This window comes from Cavia porcellus, unplaced genomic scaffold (genome assembly GCF_034190915.1).
Source record: "Cavia porcellus strain 051 isolate PalLab524CR breed Dunkin Hartley unplaced genomic scaffold, mCavPor4.1 scaffold_1, whole genome shotgun sequence".
NCBI classification, from domain to species: domain Eukaryota; kingdom Metazoa; phylum Chordata; class Mammalia; order Rodentia; family Caviidae; genus Cavia; species Cavia porcellus.
Genome location: NW_026947484.1, coordinates 205081462 through 205105010, shown reverse-complemented (window position 1 = coordinate 205105010; position 23549 = coordinate 205081462). Strand labels below are relative to the sequence as shown.

Genomic DNA, 23549 nt, shown 5'->3' with positions numbered 1-23549 from the left:
TTGATCCTGTTGCTTTTTTTTTTCTTCTTCTTCTTTTTTTCCTTTTTTTTGAGCCAGGGTCTTGCTTGCAGTTCAGGCTGACCCTAACCCTTGAACTCACTTTGCAGCCAAGGCTGGTCTCAAACACAGAACAATTCTCTTTCCTCAGCCTCCTGCATGCTGGGATTACAGGCATGTGTCACCACGCCCAGCTGCTTTTGCTGTCTTCTATTGCCATGAACTGTTGCCCCTCTGCCACACCAACCTGCCTTGAAACCAGCATTATTATGGGCTGAAACCACCGCAAACTGTTGAGCTAAATAAACCTTTGCTTCCTTAAATTTGGGTATTGGGTATTTTGTCTCAGCAATGAAAGAAAAGTTACTAAGACAGAATTTGGACCAGGACTGGGGTCACTGCTGTGACCATACTTGACTATGTGGTTCAAGAGCCTTTGGGAATGGCTTGTTGGGAAAGTTTGGAAAGGTTCAGCAATGTCATTTCAAACAGTAAAGCTGGAACACTTTAGGCTGTTTTGTATGGAAGATTCCAGTCAGAGCTCAGAAGACCAAAAGGCTGACAGAAATTTTGCCAGTAAAGATCAGGCTCGGAAGGTTTCTCCTGGGAAGAGGAACTGTGTTGGTTTTTGGAGTGCAGACAAAGTGTACTATGGCTTGGTAGAAAGTTTGTCTGCATTTTGCTTATGTCCAGAGGCTTTGCCCAACACTGTTGAAGTTTTTAGCCAGATTTACATAGCAAATCAAAGAGCACAGCAGGATAATTTTTTTTTTTTAAACCAGGAATCAAATTCATGACCTCATGCTTGCCAGGAAGGTGCTTATGCAACTCAGCTAAATCCCTGGCCAGCAGCAGGATGATTTAAAATATTGTGAATTTGACCAGAAAGGAAGCTCCAGTAAAGCTGTGGAATGTAAAGACAGAGCTGAAGAGATCTCAATTGCTAAGAAGGAAAGGAGAATAGAAAAGATAGCCTGAAGTCATCATAAGAAGCAGCAAGTTAATGAAGTGTTTCATAAAGTTATGAAGATTTTTGATAAAGAAGGTTAACTCTGAACCTGAAAGCATTCTCAAAACCATGCTTCAAGAATACTTCACAGTTGCTATCCAACTCCTTTTAAGGCAGTTTTAATCTTTCAAAATTACCTCTCAGGGGGCTGGGAATTTAGCTCAGCAGCATAACTGCCTGCCTTGCAAGCAGGCAGTCATGAGTTCGATCCCTGGTACCGATAAAAACGAAAAAGACAAAACAAAAACAACAACAAAAAAAATTACCTCTCAATTAATGGCTAAAAAATATATTGTAAGACATTACAATTTTAAATTTTAATTTAGCTTTTTGGTCACAGGAAGAGACAATGAATTCAGGTTTAACTTCATCTGAGTTATAATGGTGCTCCCAAAACAAAGGCATTAGCTAGCTGCTTTTAGTAAAAAGGTTATCCGTTTTATAAAAAGGAGGAGGAGGAGGAGGAGAAGAAGAAGAAGAAGAAGAAGAAGAAGAAGAAGAAGAAGAAGAAGAAGAACAACAACAACAACAACAACAACAACAACAACAACAAGCAGCAGCAGCAGCAACAGCAGCAAATCTCCACCTCTGCATCCTCAAAACTGAAAAGTAAAAGACTTTGCTTTGAGGAGAAAGTTGCAGAATACTGTGTTCCAGAATGGCAGCAGCCACACTATGTCCCAGAATGGCAGTGGCAGCCACATTAGGTTCCACAATGATAACAGCCATACCACATTCCAGAATGGCAGTAACACAGAGAATTTATACCTCACAATCAAGTTCAGTGTGCTCAGCAATCCAGGTACTCAACTCCTACAGGTAAGAGAAAAGAAAGTATGGGTACCTCTCCCGCTGGCACTGGACACTGGCATCATCTATGTAACACTGGTGTTAGGTACAAGTAGAGCACCAGAGTTCTGAGATTAAAAAGGCCTCCACTCCAATTTCAGAAGGCAGTGTACCCCTGAGAAGGCAATATGTGAAGCTGTGAGAGTGAAGCCAAAGGTGCAGTGGAGACCCCAGAAGTTTGGAGAAACCAGAAATGTGGATCATCTAAGGAAAACCTCAAGGATTGAGCAAAGCAGACCTATGAGAGAAACCATGGGAGTTACAACCACCAGAAGCACCACAGAAGTAGAGTTACACAAGCCTTTTGGAGCTCACAACTTTCCATACTTCCTGGGATGTCTCCCATGGAATTACAGGACTTAATATTTGCCCTGCTGGATTTTGGACTTGCTTTGATCCTATTCCTTTGTATCCCCATTTGTACCTTTTGGAATAATAATGTTTATTTTGTGCCACTGAATGCTGGAAGTGTTGAACTTTTCATTTGTACAGGAGCTTGCAGCTAAGAGTTTGCCTTATTATCTGGGAGGAAACATGGGACTTGGACTTTTCAATAATGATGAAACTGGTAGGATTTTAGCAACTCTTGAGATATACTAAATGTCTTTAGCATAAAGGATGTGCATGAGTCTTTGGGGGGCCAGGAGCAAAAATGTTATGGTTTACGTCTGGATGTCATGCAGTCCTGGTTGCAGGACTTTAGTTTGTGATTGATTCATAGTCCAATGCTTGAATCATGGATGTGAACGCCATACCCACCATAGGGTAGGTAGCCTGTATCCAATATAATGGAAGGTAGGCGCTTGCTCAAATGCTCCGTCTGCTTTGCTCTTGTTGCTTTTGCTGTCTTCTGCCACCATGAACCTTTGCTCCTCTGCCCCACCACCATGTCTTCGTTACTCTTCTTTCATTGCTAGGACAAAATACCTGACATCCAAAATGAAGACAGGAAATGTTTATTTAGCTGTTTGTGGAGGTTTCAGTCAATAACCAGCAAGTTCTAAGGCAGGGTGGCAAGGCACAGAGGCAACACTTCAAGGCAGCAGCCAGCAAAAGCAGCCAGAGCAAAAAGCAGGGAGAATAAGCCTCGTTTTCTTATATTATAAGCAAGCTAAGTACCCACCTTCCCAGGGCAAATGTAGCACTCACAAAATCTCTGTGCCCTCCTCTTTCACAAAATGAGGATATTTACAAAGTAAGGATCTTTAGCTTCCTGAATCTCTTAGTTAAACTTTTAAAGGTTTCAAGTTGATACAATGTATCAACCATAAAAGTAACTAAGACACTGCATGATCTCCTGATCTCCTGAGGGTGACAGATCCTTGGCCCCATCCAGGCCAGTTACATACAACAAGGAGGTTAGGCTGGGAAGTACCTGGGAGGGAATGAAGGGTCCTCTTAGGAAAGGTCACAGGCTGTAGAAAGATAGGCAGGAAGGTCACAAGGTTTCATAGCTACCTTAGACCTGTGGAAGGAAGGGAACTTGAGCACTCAAGTGAGCAAAACATAAGGCAGAGAGAGGCTGAACTGTTACTATCCTGTGGAGATAGTGACACTATGCCCAGCATTAGGCAGCAACACTAACAGAACCACACAAAAACACTACAGGGTCAGACAAGGGAATGAGACACACTGCCAAGATGAGCTGGGGCTACCACAAGAGTCCCCTTCCAATGATAGGGACCTTAACAAGGAGGCTGTGTTGATGCTGAGGTGGGGCTCAAGTTCTGTCCAGGGAGTTAAGAAGAATAGGAGAGGGTGAACATACCAGGAATACACATCTAACTCTCAGGGAAGCTGGTACAAATCAAGTACTATTTTCACCTAAGTAACAAAAATAATAAATAGAACTTTATCAATACTAAAAACTTTTGTATTGGTTTTTGGTTTTTTGAGACAGGGACTCCCTATGTAATTCAGGCTGGCCTTAGAACTCAATATATGGCTGAGGCTAGCCTCAAACTCATAGTGATGCTTCTACCTCAACCTCCCAAGTGTTGGGAGGTATGTGCCATCACACCCAGTTAAAAACTTGTGTTTCAAAGGATACTAAAAGGAAAATAATACAAAATAGTAAAAAGTATTTGCAAACCATGTATCTTACAAGGGACCTATAATATGCAAAGAACTCTTTCATACAAAAAAGTTTCAAGAAGTCAGAGGTTTAGCTCAGCCACTCAGGCACCTACCTGCCTTGTAAGGTCATGAGTTCAATCCCGAGTCCCAAAAAAAAGTTTTCATGGGCAAAAGATCTGCATACACATTTATCCAAAGGACATACCCAGATGACCAACAAGCACACAAAACAATACCCTCTCCCCAAGCTGGGCATGATAGCATATCCCTATAATGTCAGCACTCAGATGGCTGAGACAGGAGGATTGCCATGAGACCAGCCTGGGCTATGAAGTGAGTTCAAGGCTAGGCTGAACTGCATAGTGAGACCCTGTCTCCAGAAAAAAAAAAAGAAAGAAAGAAAGAAAAGGAAAAGGAAAAGGAAAAATGAAAAAGATAATTCTCAACATTTTAAATCACCAGGGAAATACAAAGCCAAAAGACAATGAAAACAATTCATACCCAGTAGGCTGACTATTAAAAAGATGGGCAGGGGCACACATGTATCATCCCAGTTACTCTAGAGGCTGAGGCAGGATGATAGCTTCAGCCCAGGAGTTCAAGGCCAGCCTAGGTAAAACAGCAAGATCTCATTTCAATAAAACAAAATAAACCATAAAAACAGACAATAATAATTGTTGGTTAGGATACATACAAATTCATTGTTGGTAGGAATGGAAAATGAAGAAAAATATGGCAATCCCTCAAACACTTAAAATAAACTTACCAATTCCATTCTTAAGGATACACCTAAGAAAAATGAAACCGTAAGTCGAAACACATACACACACAAAATAAAACTCGTACATGAATGTTTACAGCTGCATTATTCATGACAGTCAAAAAAGTAGAGGCAATCTGAGGGCCTATCCACTAATGAACAGACAACAGTTATGCGGTCCACATCCAAACCATGGGTATTATTCACTCACAAAAAGACGAAGATTCTAATAAGTACTACAACTGCATGAACCATGATAACAGTACTTCAGAGAAGTCAACCACAGAACACAGATTACACAGTACCATTTACATGAAATCCCTACAACACGCAGGTTTAAAAGGGTAAAAAGACCAATGCTTACCAGGGACTGAATCCTAATGGAATGAGGTTTATTTGGGGATGGAAATGGTCTGAATTTTTACACTCTATTAATATATCCAAGTTCCTAGACCAGCAGTTCTGGTATTAGATAATTAAAACAACAAACGGTGATGGATGAAGAAGTGGAAAGAGAGAGAGAGACAGAGACAGAGAGAGAGACAGAGACAGAGACAGAGACAAAAAGACAGTATGAGTGTAAGAAAGGATTAAAGGAAGAAGAGGAAGGGAGGGTGGGTGAGAAGAAATGATATCCCTTCTCTAGGAGTCTAGAGGTCCCAAAGTCAATCAGTATCTTAGGGTAACAGCCTGGTAGGGATCCAAAGCTACCAGCATTCCCCTTCTCTCTGTAATCTCCCCACAGCTATCTATCTTCTCAATGGTCCTGTTTTTTTCTCCAAAACAGAAAAAGGGCATCAAACACCAGGTATGGCGGCACACACGTATAATCCCAGCACTTAGAAGGCCAAAGTAGGAGGATTGCTGAGCTCGAGGGCAGCCTGGGCTACAAAGTGAGTTCAAGGCCAGCCGGAAGTGATAGTGACAGCCTGTCTCAAACCCCCCCACTCAAAAAATAAAATAAATAGAAAACAAAGTAATAAAGACATAAACTCTCCTTTGCAACACTCATTTTTTAAAAAGTATAAAATGGTACAGTCCCTCTAAGAGGTCCTATGTTCCATTCACTGCAATCCTAAAAACTGGTCTTCCCTAAAAAAGCAAAATAATTTAGACAGACTCTTTTTCTACATGCACTTTAAGAAATACCAATGAGATTTTCAAATGCTGAAAAGCCCTTATCTTTGCACACAGCACACCTTTTGTCTACAGAAAAGACACAAAACTTTGACCAAAAAAGAAAAGTTTCTATCTTTTTAAGACAGGGTTTCGCTATGCAGTTGACACTAGCCTTTAATTCGCTTTGTAGCCCAGACTGGCCTCAAAATCATAGCAATACTCCTGTCTCAGCCTCCCGAGCGCTGGGAGTACAGGTATGCACTACCACATCAAGCTGATCAGGATTTTTTTAATTTCAAAAAGTCACCAAGCTGGAGGTTTAGCTCAGCAGCGTAAGTGACTGCCTGGCAAGCGCAAGGTCATGAGTTCAATCCTTGGTACCAAAAAAAAAAAAAAAAAAAAAAAAAAAAACGCCACCAAAACTTTTGTCACCTAAACTTTTGTTGGCTTATGGTTTTTTTTCCCATAATGCCATGGTCCACAGAAATTCCATAATGCTCCAAGTAGAAAATAAAACTCTCTAAAATCTACCACCAATCCCATCTCTAATGTGCTCTTAAAATGGAAAGCAAATGTCTACCTGGGCTACACCACCCAGGCTGCTCCATCAACTCAGTTTCTGTCCATACCTCTAATCTCATGGACCTGCCTTAGTCTTTCAAACCAAGAAAGACACCTGTGAGCAGGAAGCGAATGATGGGAAGAAGGTGGCCCGGGGCAACCAGACCCACAGGTCGCAAGCCTGAGAAATATCCTACCCAGAAACACAACATTCTTGACTAGATTAAAATATATAACCCCTTATAGGCTAAACTGCTAACATTAATCACCTTTCAAATGTATACCATAGGTGTTTTTAAAAGTCCTAGCACCAGGGCTGGGGGTTTAGTTCAGTGGCTTAAGTGCCAACCTGGCAAACGCAAGGTCGTGAGTTCAATTCTCGGTACAAAAAAAAAAAAAAAAAAAAAAAAAAAAAATTCTGGCACCAGCACATTTGCATTCCTGATTGAGCAGTTTCTACCAGAACTACTACCCAAAACAAAGCCATTTCCCAGTGCACAGCCTCCTTGTCACCACTGCTGAGGCTACAAGAGTGGTTCTGCGCCTGGGCTCACCAGTAGCCTCCACCCAGTATTCTGTTACAAGGTCAGACACAAAGGAATGGCCTATTGTTCCCATTTCCTCCCCACACTGTGTGCTGAGCCTGAGATTCTTCAGATCACAGAGTGTATCCTGCCCTCCCCCACCCTTTTGTTCATAAATATATTCTTGAACAGGCAGATGACCAATCCATTTGTCTAATCCATCATTCACAGTAAGTCAGCCAAGAAATAAAAACAGCTCCCATGGGGGCTGGAGGTTTAGCTCAGCGGCATAAGTGCCTGCCTGCAAGCAGGGAGTCGTGAGTTCGATCCCCGGTACAGATAAAAAGGAAAAAGGAAAAAAAAAAAAAAAAAAAAACAGTTCCCACTGGGTCACTCTCCAAGAAGCATCTAGCACTTGTAGACATTTTACTGACTATGGTCTGCATCTCTCCACATCCTCATTTCTGTCATTCCAAGAAAAACACTGTCTCTCCATTGACCAGCCCAACAGGGTCATGCACAACCAGAAGGTGCAAACTGGAAAGGCTCTCCTTACCTCTCCTATGAAGGGTCAGCAGCACTCTCAGCCTACAGCATAGTGTTCCCTCTCTGCAGCCTGCCCAGAAGGAGACACTCCCAAGCACCATGCAAGTCCTTCTTTGCACAGGCCAGTCCCACAAGGCCCAGGGTCCCTGGTTCTCATTCAACTTGCAGTCACCCTTCCAGCTTCACCCTGTCTACCCCTAAGGCTGCCATGGGGACAGAAAGGAGGAAACAAGGGCACTGTTACAAAAACATTCAAGCATTTGCTTTATAAATGTTAGAACATGAGAAAAATTACTAATTTGTCATAAAAAGTTATGAGCTTCTTCAGTCACAAGGCAACCATGGTACTGGCCTCCACTGTTTTTCAAAACTCTGTTAGAGGGACCTCCCATCCTCCTCCCAAGAAACACATGAGTTAGGTGGCTAGCCATCAAAACAGGACTACTCTGGCATGGAGGGGAAAGGAGAGACAAGAAGATCCCACAATCACAGCAAGCATCCTGGTTCTATAGGCTTTCACCCCAGCCTACAGCTCCCACGATAAGAGAAGGCTGAAGAACCAAGAGAGGTGCCACGCCACACTTTGATTCACCTGTACCACCCCTTCCCTCTTGTCCTTGTGCAGTTGTTTCCTGAGGCCAACTGCAGAGGAACTGCAGGGACTTAACTGCAATCCCTCAGAAGCTCCAGCAGCTGAGGGCATGCTCTGAGCCACTCACCAAAAGAGAGGCTGTGTCAGGCAGCCAAGACTCCAGAGCTGCCATGTGCACAGCCCGGGCATCACAGGGATCCTCCAGCTAACAAACATTTAAGTCAACTTAATTTCCTCACAGAGAAACTGACTGGACAATGATTATTCTCACCTTAAAAATAGAAAAGCATCTCTCTACAGAAACCAATTCAGCTCATCTCACAAAACAATCAGTCCTCTCAGGGTCTCTCCTGATAGCTTTATCTAAGAAGACCAACAAAAAGACCTAGACAAGGAGTTTGGACAAGGGTAGGGGAACAAGACAGTAATTTTCCAGCCTTGACCATGAATTCACCTTCAGAGAAATTTCTCTCCACAGTCAGGAGCCCACACTAGCAGCACACATGGCCTGTGCCCCAGGAGCAGCTCCAGAGCTCTGGATGGCAGCCTCTTCACACCAGGGATGTTCTTATGAGCAAACCAGCACCCGCCCCAAATTTTTCTTTGGAGGGAACCCTTTTGAAGCAGACGGAATGGTAGTTCTTAACACACTTGAATGTTTGTTTAAGGAAAAACACTTTTAATTAATATAATTAGGTTTTATGCAACCATTAAAATTATTTTGTTTTTTAAGGTTATATGAAAGTGGGCTGGGGCTTTAGCTCAGCGGCATAAGCACCTGCCTTGCAAGCGCGCAGTTGTGAGTTCGATCCCTGGTACAAAAAAAAAAAAAAAAAAAACTATTATGAAAGAACAACACTACCTATGTAAATGCTACTCTGTAACTCCACATACATTTTCTATCTTTGTAGAGCAACACTGGTGTGGACCATTGAGAAGTAGTGACTAGCTAGTTGTGCCTAACCCAACCCTAACCTACCTTCTCGACTCAGCCAGGCTACAGCCCAAGCCAGTGACAAGGGGATCAAGCCAACAGATCACACTTCAGGGAAATAAGCAATCCCTCAATACCACAGTAGAAGCTGAAACACACAAAACACAATCAAAAGATAAACTGAAGGAAAATAAATGCTTACAGTACAAATACATTTAAATACATTTAAATACATCTAAATACATTTAAAGCAATAAGCCAGAGAGCCAAGGATATAGCTCAGCAGCACAAGTGCCTACCTAGCAAACTCAAGGTCATAAGTTCAATTCCCAGTACCCAAAATAAATAAATAATGCAACAAGCCAAGCAAAGTACACCTATAATTCCACAACTCAGGAGAATGAGGCAGGAGGATGTCCTGAGTTTGGGGCCCATCACAGGCTACACAGTGAGTTCAAGGTCAGCCTGAACTACACAGTGAGATCCTGTCAAAAGAAAGAAGACAGACCACCAAGGTAACATTTTTCACCTAACTGGCAAAAAATTTTCAAAGTCTGTTAACATGAGAGTATAAATATGCAATTATCCCATTAGCGTCATAAAAGTAATGAAACTTCTATAGGGGCAACTTGGCAATGTTTATCAAAGGTTTTAAATTACATACTCCATTGCGGAGCAGCTCTGTAATTTAGTTTACAGAATGGTCTTGCAAAAGTTCCCCAAATCATATGTAGCAAGGACTTTCACTCAACCTTTTTCCTAGATTAGAGATCTAAATATACACACTATCAGAGTGTCAGTTACATAAATGGTTAGATCCCTACCAGAGAACACCAAAAATCTCGAGAAGTGTTAACAAATGCCGCTGTGCTTATGTGGGGAAGATGGAGACAAGCCAAGATAGGGTTTAGCACAAGGTGCATAATCAGTGAAAGAATAGGCTGGTGTGTGCGTGAAAGTCTATCTGTATATAATTATTAGTAATGTTACACTTTGAAGATTTCACGCAGAGAGGAAAATGGAAAGTACCATGCAGCACATCCAAACCACAACAAGTAGACAGCATGAAAGCAGAAAAACTAAGAAGGCCATTTTTGTGTAACTAGTATAATTCAAACAAGAGAGAAGTGGCTTGGATCCAGGTAATAAAGCTATGAGAGGTTGAGTAGTAAAGAAAATGGGTCATGTTCTAAAGACAGAGCCTATAAGATTCTCTGTCTGTGAGTTAGGAGAGGGAAGACAGAACTAAATATTTCCTGGCTGGCAATTTTACAGAGAAAAAGACAAATTTTTACACTAACTTACACAAATTGACATCTTTGTGACATCCAAGAATGGTTCAAGTGTGTTTCAAACAATATTCCTCATACAAGCTTTGTAATCTTATTACATCTTGTTTCAGAGTGTTTTATCTTTTGTGCTGTTCTTGTAAACAAGTTTCTGTTCCATACATATAATAGCTACTGATTTTATGTCAGTTTATATTCAGCCCTGTACTGAGTGATTTCACTGTTTCAGCACTGACTCGGCTTAACCAAGTGAACATAGCTCATCTCACTCACAGTTTTACCTCTTATTTTGTAATTCTTTTGCGTCTAATAGTTCTCTGCCCTGGCTGTACTGTTCAGTCTCAACACTGACTATTAAAGATCAGTGGGGATGATCAGCAGCTTTGTCTTACTCCCAGTATTGATAGGAATGCCCTCCCCCACCAAGACAGAGAAATAAGCTAGACAGAAAGATAGGACTGATGTAGATTTAGATGGGTAATGGATGGATGGATGGACAGATACAAGACAGGAAGGAAGAGAAAAAGGAGGAAGAAAGGAAGGAAATGCATGGATGAACAGACAGAAATTGGATTGATATGACATGATATGATATAAAATATGATTATATCATAGATCAGATGAATGGAAAGATGAACAGATAAAGAACAGACAAAAGGGATGGACAGATACACATAGATAAGCTAGACTGTCTGAATGGATAGACATAAATAGAAGGATAGGACAAAGCACAGTAAGTAGGACAGAAAACAAGCTTAGAAGCAGATGCTGCCTGGCTTAGCCTTTAAACCTGAAGAATATAACACTGGGTTACAACCACCTACCCCATACTTTTCAATGGTGAGTTTGCACTTTAGCATAACAGTAGCCAGCTATGTCTCAGTAGCTGCACCTAGGGGATGTAAGAAGCCATCTTTGTGTTTACTCACTTGGTACAAGGAATGGCAAGGTATCTCCACATGTGCAAAAGTGCCAAACTAGGATTTTTACCCACATAACGTTCACTCTAACAGGTTTTACATGATTGCCTGAGCATTACAGGGGATACAATATACCCACACTAATCTTGTTATGTAAACATGCATTGTGTACCATAATGGAATCTGGGTATGACTCACAATAGATGTGCCTAGGAAAAGCAAAAACGCATCTATGTATTCACTCATTTGGCAGACAAATGGCAAGGTATATACAGGAGCTCCAAAGCAGAAATAGGTAAGTTTTATCCATGAAATACTCATTGCTAAATTTCTGTGCATTTAGGATTTGGGTTTTTAAAGTTTTCTTTTTATTTTTCTGGTAGAAGTAGCCCAGTTCAGTACCATGGCACATGAAAAACCAGATTTGCAACTTTTGGAGGAGACTGAAAGTGAATCATCACATTACTCACAGATGGATAAAGATGATGACGACTTTGATGTTGGCCATGTGAGCCAAAGTTCCTATGACAATGAAATGGAATAAAAATCAACTGATATAGAGACAGGGAATGAAGACTTCCATGATTCAGATGATGAAGAGCAATGTGAGTACATATTTGACTAGTAGAAATGTACAGGACAATCATACAACCAACTAGAACACTCTAATGTTAGAACAAAGTCTGAAAATTTAGTAAGGATCCTGGCAGGGTTGAAATCTGTTGGACAGAAGTCAGAACTGCCATTCATTGCTGGAAATTGTAACAGACAAAATGCTGCTAGATGTTAGGAAACACACAAATGCTGAAATACAATTAAAACATTCTGTATGGACCAATAACCACACTCAAAAATGAATTTATTATGACACTTCGTTAGTTGAACCGAAAGCACTCACAGGTCGCTTTCTCATGGTAATCACAAGAATGTAAAAGACTTATAGAAAAGTGATGGAAGTGGGCTTGAGATTTACAGAATAAGGATGGCTTTGAGGAGATATGGTTTCCTTCAAAGTTGCCTGAGATTTGATGACAAAATCACCTCAGTTAAGAAAGAAAAGAACTAGGGGCTGGGGGTTTAGCTCAGCGGCATAAGCACCTGCCTTGCAAGCAGGCAGTCATGAATTCGATCCCCAGTACCGATAAAAAAGAAAAAGACAAAAAAAAAAAAAAGAAAAGAACTGACAATCTGGCTGCTATCTGCTCATGGTTTGCGATTTGTGGGTAACTATCAAGTAATTTACATACCATCTGAACACATGACAATCAATGAATATCCTGCAGCATTTCATGGTCACACTATCTTCAGGCAATATATTCACAAAAAACCTTCAAAATATGGCATAATAATGTATATCCATGGACTGGGGGGTTAGCTCAGTGGCATAAGCACCTGCCTGGCAAGCACAAGGTTGTGAGTTTGATCCCCAGTAGCAAAAAAAAATGTCCTTGTAGATGCAAAGACTTATTATTTTTTCAATTTAGAAATTTAGAAATGTATCACAGAACTCAGTCATCAGGTCTTTATTCATATAGTAATAAACCAAATGATGTTGTGAACAGACTTGTTGCTCCCATCTCCCAAACTAATCAGAATGTGACATACCAGTTTCCAATTGATGCCACATCTGCATTAGAGCACAAGTTGACCAGCACAGGATAAAGCGGAAATTCCAAATGAAATGTTGCAATTTCAAAACAGAGAATTGTATGGCAAAGAAAATCAAACTGGTACTGCTGATGTCAACATTGCACAATGATGGAAATATTGATAGGAAAACCATGACAAAATGGATGCCTGACATGATAACTTTCTACAACAGAACCAAAGGGGCAGAATAGATGTTGTTCATGAATTATGCAGTAACTATGATGTCACTTGAAACACAAAGTGCTGACCAATGGTTGTGTTTTATTCAATCCTAAACATGTGAGGCACAGTTTGATAGTTTACTGATTATACCTGTCCAATAGAGAGACCAGTGAACACCACTGTACCACCTTGGGTAAATGGTGGCATCAACACTGGGACAGCTGACACATGCCTCCTAATGCAACAGAAATGTCCACAACATCAGTTTATAGGGTTAGCATCAAAAACACTTAACCTGAGTCTAATTATGGGGAAACAAACAAATCTAGGAAAAATCATGGTTAACTTTAGAGAAAATAGCCTTAAAACTCTCACAGACACAGCAGCACACAACTGAAATCCCAGTACTCAAGAGGATGAGGCAGAAAAATCACTGAGTTTGAGCCAGCCTAGGCTACAGTGACTCCAAGGCCAGCCTGAGCTACATAGTGAAACTTTGTCTCCAAAAATAATAATTTGGAGGGCGCATTTTGGATGAAAGATGGATGACAAAGGGTTATGATAACATTCACGGTCTTTTTAAAATCTATAAAGGGAAGCGCCTGCCTTGCAAGGTACCCTGGTACCTTGGTGGTACCTTTTATCGGTACCACTATCCCTGGTACCGATAAAAATGAAAAAAAAGACAAAAAAAAAAAAAAACCTATAAAGGGGCGAGCACAAAGGCAGGAAGATCACAAGTTCACCTGAGTAACTTAGCAACTTAGTGAGACTTTATCACAAAGTAAAAAATAATCTGTTAGCCCAGCACTGAGGGAGGCTGAGGCAGAAGAATCCCAAATTCAAGTCTTACCTGGAAAACTTAACTCAAAATAAAAATTAAAAGGTCTGGGGATAAAGGTCAGTGGTAGAGCACCACTGATCCCCAGTACCACAATCAATCAGCCAATAAATGTAAAGAGTGGGCTGGAAGTAGCTCAGTACAACCAGTACTAGCTCAGTGCTACCAGTACAGCCCCCCCCAAAATCTATACAGTATATCTGAGGAACAACTAGAAAAATCTGAATTTGAATGACATATTAAATGATAGTATTAGATCAACAGTAAATTTCCTAAATGCAATCCTTGTGCTGTAGTTTTGTAAAAATGAATTTGTTAGGGGCTGGGGATTTAGCTTGGTGGCATAAGCGCCTGCCTTGCAAGCAGGCAGTCGTGAGTTCGATCCCCGGTACCAATAAAAAACACAAAAAAAAAAAAACAATGAATTTGTTGAGCCTGGTATGATCGTGGTCACTTGTAACCCTAGCACTTGAGAGGCTCAGAGAGGAAAATCTCAAGCTAAAATCCTGCCTGGGCAATTAAGCAAGATTATATCAACATTTTTGTAAAAATTTTTAAAAGGCCTGGATGTAGTAGTATATCCCTGCAATCCCTCCTCTGGGAGTCTATAGTAGGGAGTTCAGAAGTCTGAACCCAGCCTGGGCAGACAATTTTAGCAAGATCCTGTCTCAAAATAAAAAGTAATAAAGAAAGAAAGAAGTAAGGTGGGACTGATGATGTATCTGAATGTAAATACTCTGGAATTCAATCTCTAGTACCACAATCAATCAATCAAAAACAATTTGGGGGTCTTTTTGACACAGGGTTTCACTATGCAATTCAGGCTGGCCTTGAGTACTTCGTAGTCCAGGTTCGTCTGAAACTCACAATGATCCTCCTGCCTCAGCCTCCCAAGTGCTGGGATTATAGACATGCACCACCACACCTGGCTCTATCATTTAATTTTTAAAAGGGTTGGGACTGTATGTAGCTCAGTGGGAGACAACCTTGGGTCAAACCTAGTTTCAATCTCTAGCCATCTCACAAATAAAACACAAGACCTGTTATCAAGAGATGCAGGACATACACACTAAAAAACTTGAGGGTGAACAGTACCTGTAATTCAACCTTTAATGACACACTAACAACAGTAAAATACAGAGAAAAAAAAGAATAAAGCAAGTGATGAATCTACATGAAGATGCATTGACACTTGGACCGTCTCTACACAGTTTTTTGTTTGTTTTTTGTTTCTTTAGACAGAGTCTCGCTATGTTGTCCAGGTTGGCCTCAAACTCACAAGTATAAAGAGCCCTTCCCCAGTCCTTATCTCAGTCCTGGAAGTTTGTATTTGCAATCCCATAGAAAAGTTATTGAAATTCCAACAAATTAAATCCAATCTACCACATCCAGTGCAACCCATAGTGAAAAGAATGACAGTAAGGCATATAGTTATGGGTAGCCAAGGGGGTCCTAAGTCCAGCCAAGATGCTAAGGCTGGACTCAACTCAGGGCTCAACCCAGTGGATTTTAATTCATGAAAGAGGGAGTGGCTTGAAGATGAGTGATCGTGAGAATGGCAGGAAAATACACACTGTGAGCTGAGCTAAGTGGGTGGCCTAAAAGCACCTATGCAATATGCAGAGAGAAAGATATGAAGAAAGAATCTGCATAGTATAACTGAGGTATTATCTCATGTTTTGGAATGGTGCTTCATGAAGTTCTGATACGTAACTTTTTTGCCCTGGGAAGTCACAGCCTCTTATCCTTGAGGTTCAATCCCAGTTAACAGCATGAGACTGCAATGACTCTTCATTCTGTCCAACACAACAACGTTTTGGGGGAGTCACCAGGAAAGGAAACAGCAACTGTCCAGATGCTTCAAAGATTATATATCAGCACCTCAGCTAGCCCTATTTACATTGCTTAAAGTCAATTTAAGGGATAAAGCAATGGCCTAGCCAGCTCTGTACATATCAGTACATGGAGACAGGGCCAGGTTTAGCCAAAGTGGAACAAAGTGGAACTGCTCTTTATTCAAGCAGAGTTTTCCAGGTGGTCCTCTACAACTGGTGATCATTCTGCCTCAACCTCTCGAGTGCTGGGATTACAAGTGTACCACTATGCTTGGGTGGACATTTTCTTTTCTTTTTTTTTTTTGTCTTTTTCCTTTTTATCGGTACCAGGGATCAAACTCACAACTGCCTGCTTGCAAGGCAGGCGCTTATGCCCCTGAGCTAAATCCCCAGCCCCTCCCACTGGACATTTTCAAACCATAAGCCAGAGGAAAATTTTTCAGAAACTGCCACTATCTGGATATACAGTTTAGCCTTCCCATTTCACTGTCTACACTTATATTCAAAATATTAAATTGTTTTTCTTGCTGGAAAAGCTAAACAATGAAGTATCTCCTTATCTGAAAAAGAGCTGGGTGATAAGGGTATAAAACCAAACCACACAGAAAACCAGAGAGCCCTATTGTAAAACTGGGGTTTCTGGACCAGGGATTTAGCTCAGTGGCATAAGTGCCTGCCTGGCAGGTACAAGGTTGTGAGTTTAATCTCCGGTACCAGAAAAAAAAAAAAAAAAAAAAGTGGGGTTTCCAGTGAGTCACTGTTTGCAGGCCATCTATTAGGACATCTTCCAGTCAACAAGCAAAAGCATTCCAGGATTCTAAACTGTCTTAGTTACAGTTCTCCTTGCTGAGACAAACACCTGACATGCAAAGTTAAAAAGGGCTAAGGTCCATTCCAGCTCATAGTTCACAGAGATTTCAGTTCACTGTCAGCTGGTTCAAAGGCAGAGTGGCATAGCAGAGGGGCACTACAATGGAGAAACAGTCCATGCCAAGGCAAGCAGGAGACAGTGACACAGCAGCAGCAGCAAGCCTGCCTTCTTTTTTTTTTCCTCCTTTACATTCCATCTAGGTTATTGATTGCTACCACCCACATCCAGGTTGACGCTTCCATTATCCACTCAGAACTATACTAATACCAATCAGTGGGCTAATTTAGTGCCACATATCCTTAATCCTAGCATCACATGCCCTAGATCTAGTCACCTCTGAAAAACTCCACCTATGAGGCCAGGGCCTATGATGCTTTAGGAAGGCATCTACACATAGGCCATAACGTAAGCACATAAACTCATAGGGCCAGACAGCCCTTCAAGACCAAAAATCAAGTCCCATGGGACAGCTCAGATCTTCATCAGTACCCAGGGTAACATGCCAACAGTTTCACCAAGCTTGACTTGGGTTGTTGTTTTTTTTTAAATCGGTACCAGGGATTGAACTCAGGACTGCGCACTTGCAGGGCAGGCGCTTACACCGCTGAGCTAAATCCCCAGCCCCTTGACTTGGTTTTCTAACACATGGCAAATGCAAAAAGTGAGAGTGCTATCAGAAAGAAAGAAGCAGGGCCAGGGATTTTGCTCAGTGGAGTAAGTGCCTGCCTGGCAAGCGTAAGATAGTGAGTTCAATCCCCAGTACAAAAAAAGAACACGAAAGAAGCAGAAGAAGGGATAGGATGTTTACCAATTCCACCTGAGGTGGTTCCCCAAGTGAACAGCAGAGCTCTGCTGCAGCCCAACTCGAGGCCTCCAGAGGACCTAGGAGCACAGTGCCTTGGTCATCTGGAAACAGCCAGGAGGCCACATTATTTGGAGAAGAGTAGAGGTGAGAGAAAAAAACACAGGCAATCAACAGTCTGACAAAATAGGGCCTTAGGAATCACAAGAAAGTAATCCCAGCACAAGCAGAAACACTTCGCAAGGGCAGAGCACACCAGAGTCATTAGGAAGCAGAGAAAAGCTAGGCATGGTGGCGCACACCTATGATCCCAGTTGTAATTCCCAGAGGCTGAGGCAAAAGGACTGCCACAAATTCCAGGTCATTCTGGACTATAATGAATTCAAAGCCAACCTGAACTACACCGTGACACTCTGTCTCAACAAAAAAAGAAAGAAAAAGACAGGAGAGAAAAAAAGGAAACACTCCACAAGAGCAGAGGCTGCACTGCAAAGGCAGAGCCTGAACAGTCTTCCAGAAAGCACTGTGCTAGTGTGAGTCTCTGTGGCTGAGGCAACTGGAGCAGGCTCAGAGGTCAAGGGATTTCATGTGGCTTACTAGGCAGAGAGGCCTACAGTCTCCCTGTAACCAACATGTCATACCTGGAGCCCAGCACAGAGCTCAGGCTGGACATGAGCCTGGGTCACTAAGACAGAGGCCAGGACTGGGCCCTGGGCATTCCACTGCAGAGATGAGACTCAGGAACAGGTCTTACAAGCAAGACTGAGGAACATAATCCCATAGGGTACATGGGGCCACAATAGTGAGGTGCCCTGGAGGCCAAGAAGAAAACCAATCACACTTTTCCTCTTAAGTTATTAGCCAGATACTGGTGAGAGGCCCAGGAAAACGCAGGCTGAAAACTAATCAATGGACTTATCTTCCAGGCCCATGGTGATCTCACAAAAAAGGGTGCGTGAGGAGGGGGAGGGACAGAGGCCTACCTAGCTGACGCTCAAAAACAGTGTAATGGGTATCCAAACAAATAGGGTCAAATAAAATCTGAGTAACTCAGATTTAAATCACAGAAGGGTAATGAAACATTTATATGCAAATTCCCCATTTTCCTAAGACAGGATGACAGAATGTTAAAGTTGAAAAGCAGCTTGGGCTGGAATATAACTCACAGGCACAGTGCTTGCCTGCCTGGCAAGCAAAAGGTCATGAGTTTGAGCCCCAGTATCAAAAACAAAAACAGCTAACACCTCTAACATTCCACATGCATCAATGCAGGCACCAAAATCTAAACTCCAGCCAGCAAGAGAAAAGCAACTTCTCATGCACAATAAGAATGATCATTCCTTTCTCCTCGCAAACTATGGAAGCTAAACAGCAAGAGACAGCAGTCTTAGCACTGGAAAAAAAGATGACAGCTGGGAGTGTGGTGTCAAAGAAATCACCAGGAAAAAATCTCAAAAATATTTTAAACTATATAAAAATGAACATACAGCAGGTTGTGGTGCCATGCCTGTAATCCCAGCTCTCAGGAGGTGGGAGGAGCACCCCAAGTTCAAAGCTAGCCTGGGCTACACAGGAGTTCAAGGCCAGCCTGCACCACACAGTGAGACCGTGTCTCAAAAATAAAAAATAAAAAAATCAGAAAAGACAACATATCAAAATTTATAGACAGCAAGCCTAGTATGGAGTGCACACTAGAAAACCCAACACTCTGGAAGGCTAAGGCAGGAGGATCAAGAGCTCAAGCTCAAGCCCAGCCTGGGCAATTTACCAACATACCTCAAAACAAAATTTTAAAAATTTTATAATTTAAAAAGATTTACAGAAAACAACTTGCAACAGCACAAAGTACTATAAACCAAGTGAGCTGAAACAATAATTTATCACCTCATAGTTCTGGAGGCCAGAGTCTAAAATCAAGGTGTCAGATGTGCCTCGCCCTGTGATGTTCCTCAAACAGAACAGCCTTCCCTGCCTCTTTCCTCCCCCAAAACTCGCAACTTAAAAACCAAAAATGAGCAAGCTAAACCCAAAGTAAACAAAAAGAAAGAGATTAAAAATAGAAAAACAGGGCCAGGAATTAAGTTCAGTAGCATAAGCACCTACCTGGCAACAAGGTCCTGAGTTTGATCCCTGGTACCAATAAATAAATAAAGCCATGCAGGTGGTATCCGCCTGTAATCCCAGCACTAGGGAAACTGAGGCAGGAGGGGCACTAAGTTTGAAATCAGCCTGGGCTACAAAGTGAGTTCAATGTCCGACTGAACTTCACAGTGAGACCCTATCTCAAAAAGGAAAAAAAAAATAAAAAGAAAGAAAAAAGAAAGACTAAGAAAAAAATATCAATAAAATTAGATCCAGCTTGGTAGTGAGCACCTGAAGTCCCAGCACTCTGAGAGAATGAAGTAAGAATATTACAAATACAAATCATATCCATAAAAATGTAAAAAGGATTGGAGCTGGGGATTTAGTTCAGCAGCATAAGCGCCTGCTTTGCAAGAGCATGGTCGTGAGTTCGATTCCCAGTACTGATAAAAATTTTTTTAAAAAATTGGGGCTGGGGATTCAGCTCAGTGGCATAAACGCCTGCCTTGTAAGCCCGTGGCCGTGAATTCGATCCCTGGTACTGGTTAAAAAAAAAAAAAAAAATCAACTTATTTTTAGCCAGGTGGGGTGGCTCACACCTGTAATCCCAGCACTCAGGAGGCTAAGGCAGGAGGATCGTTGGCAGGAGGATGGTTGTGAGTTCGAGACCAGCTTGGGCTACAAAGTGAGTTCAAGACCAGCCTGAACTGCATAGAGACCCTGTCTCAAAAAGACCAAAAAAAAAAAAAAAAAAGTAAAAAGGATTGGCCATCATAACCAAAGAGATTTTACTGGTTCAATATACAAAAGCCAAGATAATACCTCTTATTAATAAGGAAGATGTGGGAGGTATAGTTCAGTGGCAGAGCACATGCATCAGAAAAAGGAAAAATCTCACATAAACCACCTCTATTATTTGACAAAATCTAATATCCTTTTATGATTAAAAAAAAATATCCAGGTATGGCAATACATGCCTATAATCCTACCTCTCCAAGAAGCTGAGACAGAACCACAAGTTTGAGGTCAGCCTAAACAACTTAGTGAGGCCCTGTCTCAAAATATAAAAAAACATTAAAAGGCTAGAAATGTACTAAGGGCTCCCTGGACTCAGTCTTCAGCACCACAAAAACAAACACACTAACAAAAACTCAGTAAACTCAGAATAAAAACAGAACTTCCTTAACCTGATAAAGGGCATCTATGGAAAAGTTCCCAGCTAACATTGTACTTAATGGTAAGAATGTGAAAACTTTGCCCTAAGGTCAGGGATGAGGCTTAGTCCACTTTCTCTTTTCTATTCAATGTTTCACTGGACAGTCTAGCCAGGGCCATTAGGCAGGGGGAAATAATATAATGTATCCACATTTCAAAAGGAAAACTCTATTCCCAGATGACATGATTTTGTACAGAGAAAACCCTAAGGAATTTCCATCCAAAAAGATATATACATATTGTGACCCTGAAGCAGTAAAATCAAAACCTTACTCTAACCAATTCAGCAAATTGACTCTGTCTCAAAATTAAAAATTAAAAAAAAATATGCCAGGCATAGTGGTGCACGCCTGGAATCTAAGGATTACCGAGAATTCAAAGCTAGCCTGAAATAGTACAAATGGTCTGGGCTCAATGACCAGTTCTGAAAAATAAAATAAATAAAATATGACAAACAAAAAACTACTGGAGATAATAAACAAGTTCAACAACATTGTAGGCTACAAAATCAGCATACGAAAATCAACTAGATGTCTATACAAACAACTAAATGTCTTATACAACCCAGTCTAAAAATAAAACTTTTAAAACTTCTATTTACAATAGCATCAAAAAGTAACTAAGAAATAAGTGCAGAACTTGTACCTAAACACATTGTTAAAGAAATTAAAGAGTCAGGCATGGTGGCACACACCTGCAATCCCAGCACTTAGAAGGCTAAGGCAGAAAGTCTGAGTGTCTTTATGGTCAGCTGGAGCTGTGAGGAAAGTTTAAGGTCAGCCTGGACTACATAGCAGGACTCCATCACAAAAACTCTAAAAAGAAAAAAAAAAATCAAAATCAAAGACCCAAATAAATGGACACTTGTCCTATATTCATGGATTAAAGACTTAAAATGGAAATACCTTATATTCCATGTTCAACACAATCTCTATCAAAATTCCAAAAGGCTCATAAGCACCTGCCTGGCAAGCACAAGGTTATGAGTTCGATTCCCAGTACCAAAAAAAGAAAGAAAGAAAGAAAAAAAAATGTGCATCAAAATCCAAATGGTAGAAGTCAAGGGTGATAGTATAAACCTGTAATCTCAGCCCTCTGGGATGCTGAGGAAGATCACAGGTTAGAGCCCAACTGAACAATTTAGCCAAACCCTATATCACAAAATTTAAAAAGGATTGGGGTATACCTCCATTTGAAGGCCTTGGCTCAATCCTCCAAGCAAAGGAAACGGGGGGGGGGGGGGGGGAGTAGCAATTGATGATGTGTGCCAGTAATCTCAGCACTCTGGGAGGCTGAGACAGAGGGACTCACAAATTCACGATCAGTCTCACAAACTCAAGACCTGGAAGTTAGTGAGACTCTTGTCTTAAAAAACAACAAACAAGTAAGGTTGTTAAGTTAGATGGAAATTAATATACAGTCAGAGGGAGTAGGCTCACAAGGAAATCAGCAGGAAAATAATGACATCAGAATTGTGGCTGGAGGCGTACCTCAAGGCCAGGCCTACACACTTCCCAAGGGATGACAGTAACTAGTAACACAGAGTCCAGGAAGTCCAGATAGGCTTCAGTCACCGGTGACAGGACACCCAGACTCATGCTTCCCCAAAATGCCTTCGTTTCTTCCATGTACTCTAGGTACACAACCCACTTGCCTATTGGGTCAGCATTAGCAGCTATGCCTGCCATTCTGTAGGTGAGTGTATCTGATCTACAATATATCCACAATGTGACTTTGCTAGATGAATTATCTCTGGCACAGTACATGGTGCCAGCCTAGGAATCCTCCAGCCTCCCAAGAGCTCTCTCTCTCAATAAGCCTTTCCTACTCATAACTCGCTGTTCCTTGGAATTCACTAATTTCAGGGAGCATGGACTTGGCACACCTGACATCTAGCAGGTCAGTTGTACTGCTGTAAGAACAAACACATGGGTCAATGAGATGGAGGGGCCAACTAATTCTCAGTAAGATGCTCCAACAAATCAATGGCAACAGCACAGTCTTTCCAACAACAAATGATGCTGACCCAACAGATCAGCCAGCCCCACATAAAGACAAAACCAGGACCCTACCTCACATATAATATATAAAAAGTAAATCAAAAGCCTAGTTATAAAAGTCTTAAAACAACTTCCTAACTTAGGCAACTAGATATCACAATAAAAGCACAAGCAACCAGAAAGAAAAAAAGCAAAACAAAAAAGCCTGCAGTGGTGGCGTATACCTGTGATCCCTGCACTCAGGGGACTGAGACAAGAGGATCACTGCAACTTCATGGCCAGTCTTGGCTATACAGTGAATTTAAAGACAACCTGAACCACACAGTGAGACTCTGCCACAAAAAAAACAAAAAACCTGGGCCAGGAATTTAGCTCAGTGGGGTAAGCACCTGCCTGGCAAGCGCAACGTTGTAAGTTCGATCCCGGGTACCAGAAAAAAAAAAACCTGAAAAACATTAAATCTCAGGGCTGGAGTTTAGCTCAGTGGTATAAGTGCCTGCTTGGCAAACACGAAGTCAGAAGTTGTGAGTTCGACCCTCAGTACCAAAAAAAAAAAATTTAAATTTCATCAATATTACAGACCCTTGTACTTCAAAGGATATCATCAAGAAAAATTAGAAAAATGAAACAACCTGCATTTTTTATATCCAGAATATATAAAGATCTTTTACAATTCAATATAAACTCATAACTGGCAAACATGAGGTCATGAGTTCAATCCCCAGTGTCACCAAAAAAAAAAAAAAAAAAAAAAATCAATATGGAAAGATAAATAACCAAGTTTTTTTAAGACAGGCCAAGGTGGCCTCAAACTCATGACTATTCCTGGCCCAGTCCCTTGGGTGGACAAACATGTGACCCATCCAAACTATGGATTACTATTCAGCTACAAAAAGAAATAAGATACTAATACAC

General features: G+C 41.3%; 1 protein-coding gene across 26 annotated transcripts in view; it reads right to left on the bottom strand.

The window, feature by feature from the left end:
• Ehmt1 (euchromatic histone lysine methyltransferase 1) overlaps positions 1-23549 on the bottom strand; it is a 175318-nt gene that overhangs the window by 125962 nt on the left and 25807 nt on the right. For 4 of the 26 annotated variants that reach the window (XM_063228578.1, XM_063228516.1, XM_063228512.1 and 1 more), the window contains exon 2: positions 9013-9115. The exons of 14 other annotated variants lie outside the window; for them this stretch is intronic. The gene's annotated coding sequence lies outside the window, so the exon portion shown is untranslated. Of the gene's footprint in view, positions 1-4432; positions 4541-9012; positions 9116-21328; positions 21450-23549 lie in introns of those variants that run through there. 8 more of the 26 variants (XM_063228521.1, XM_063228574.1, XM_063228533.1 and 5 more) reach the window with 3 other exon arrangements.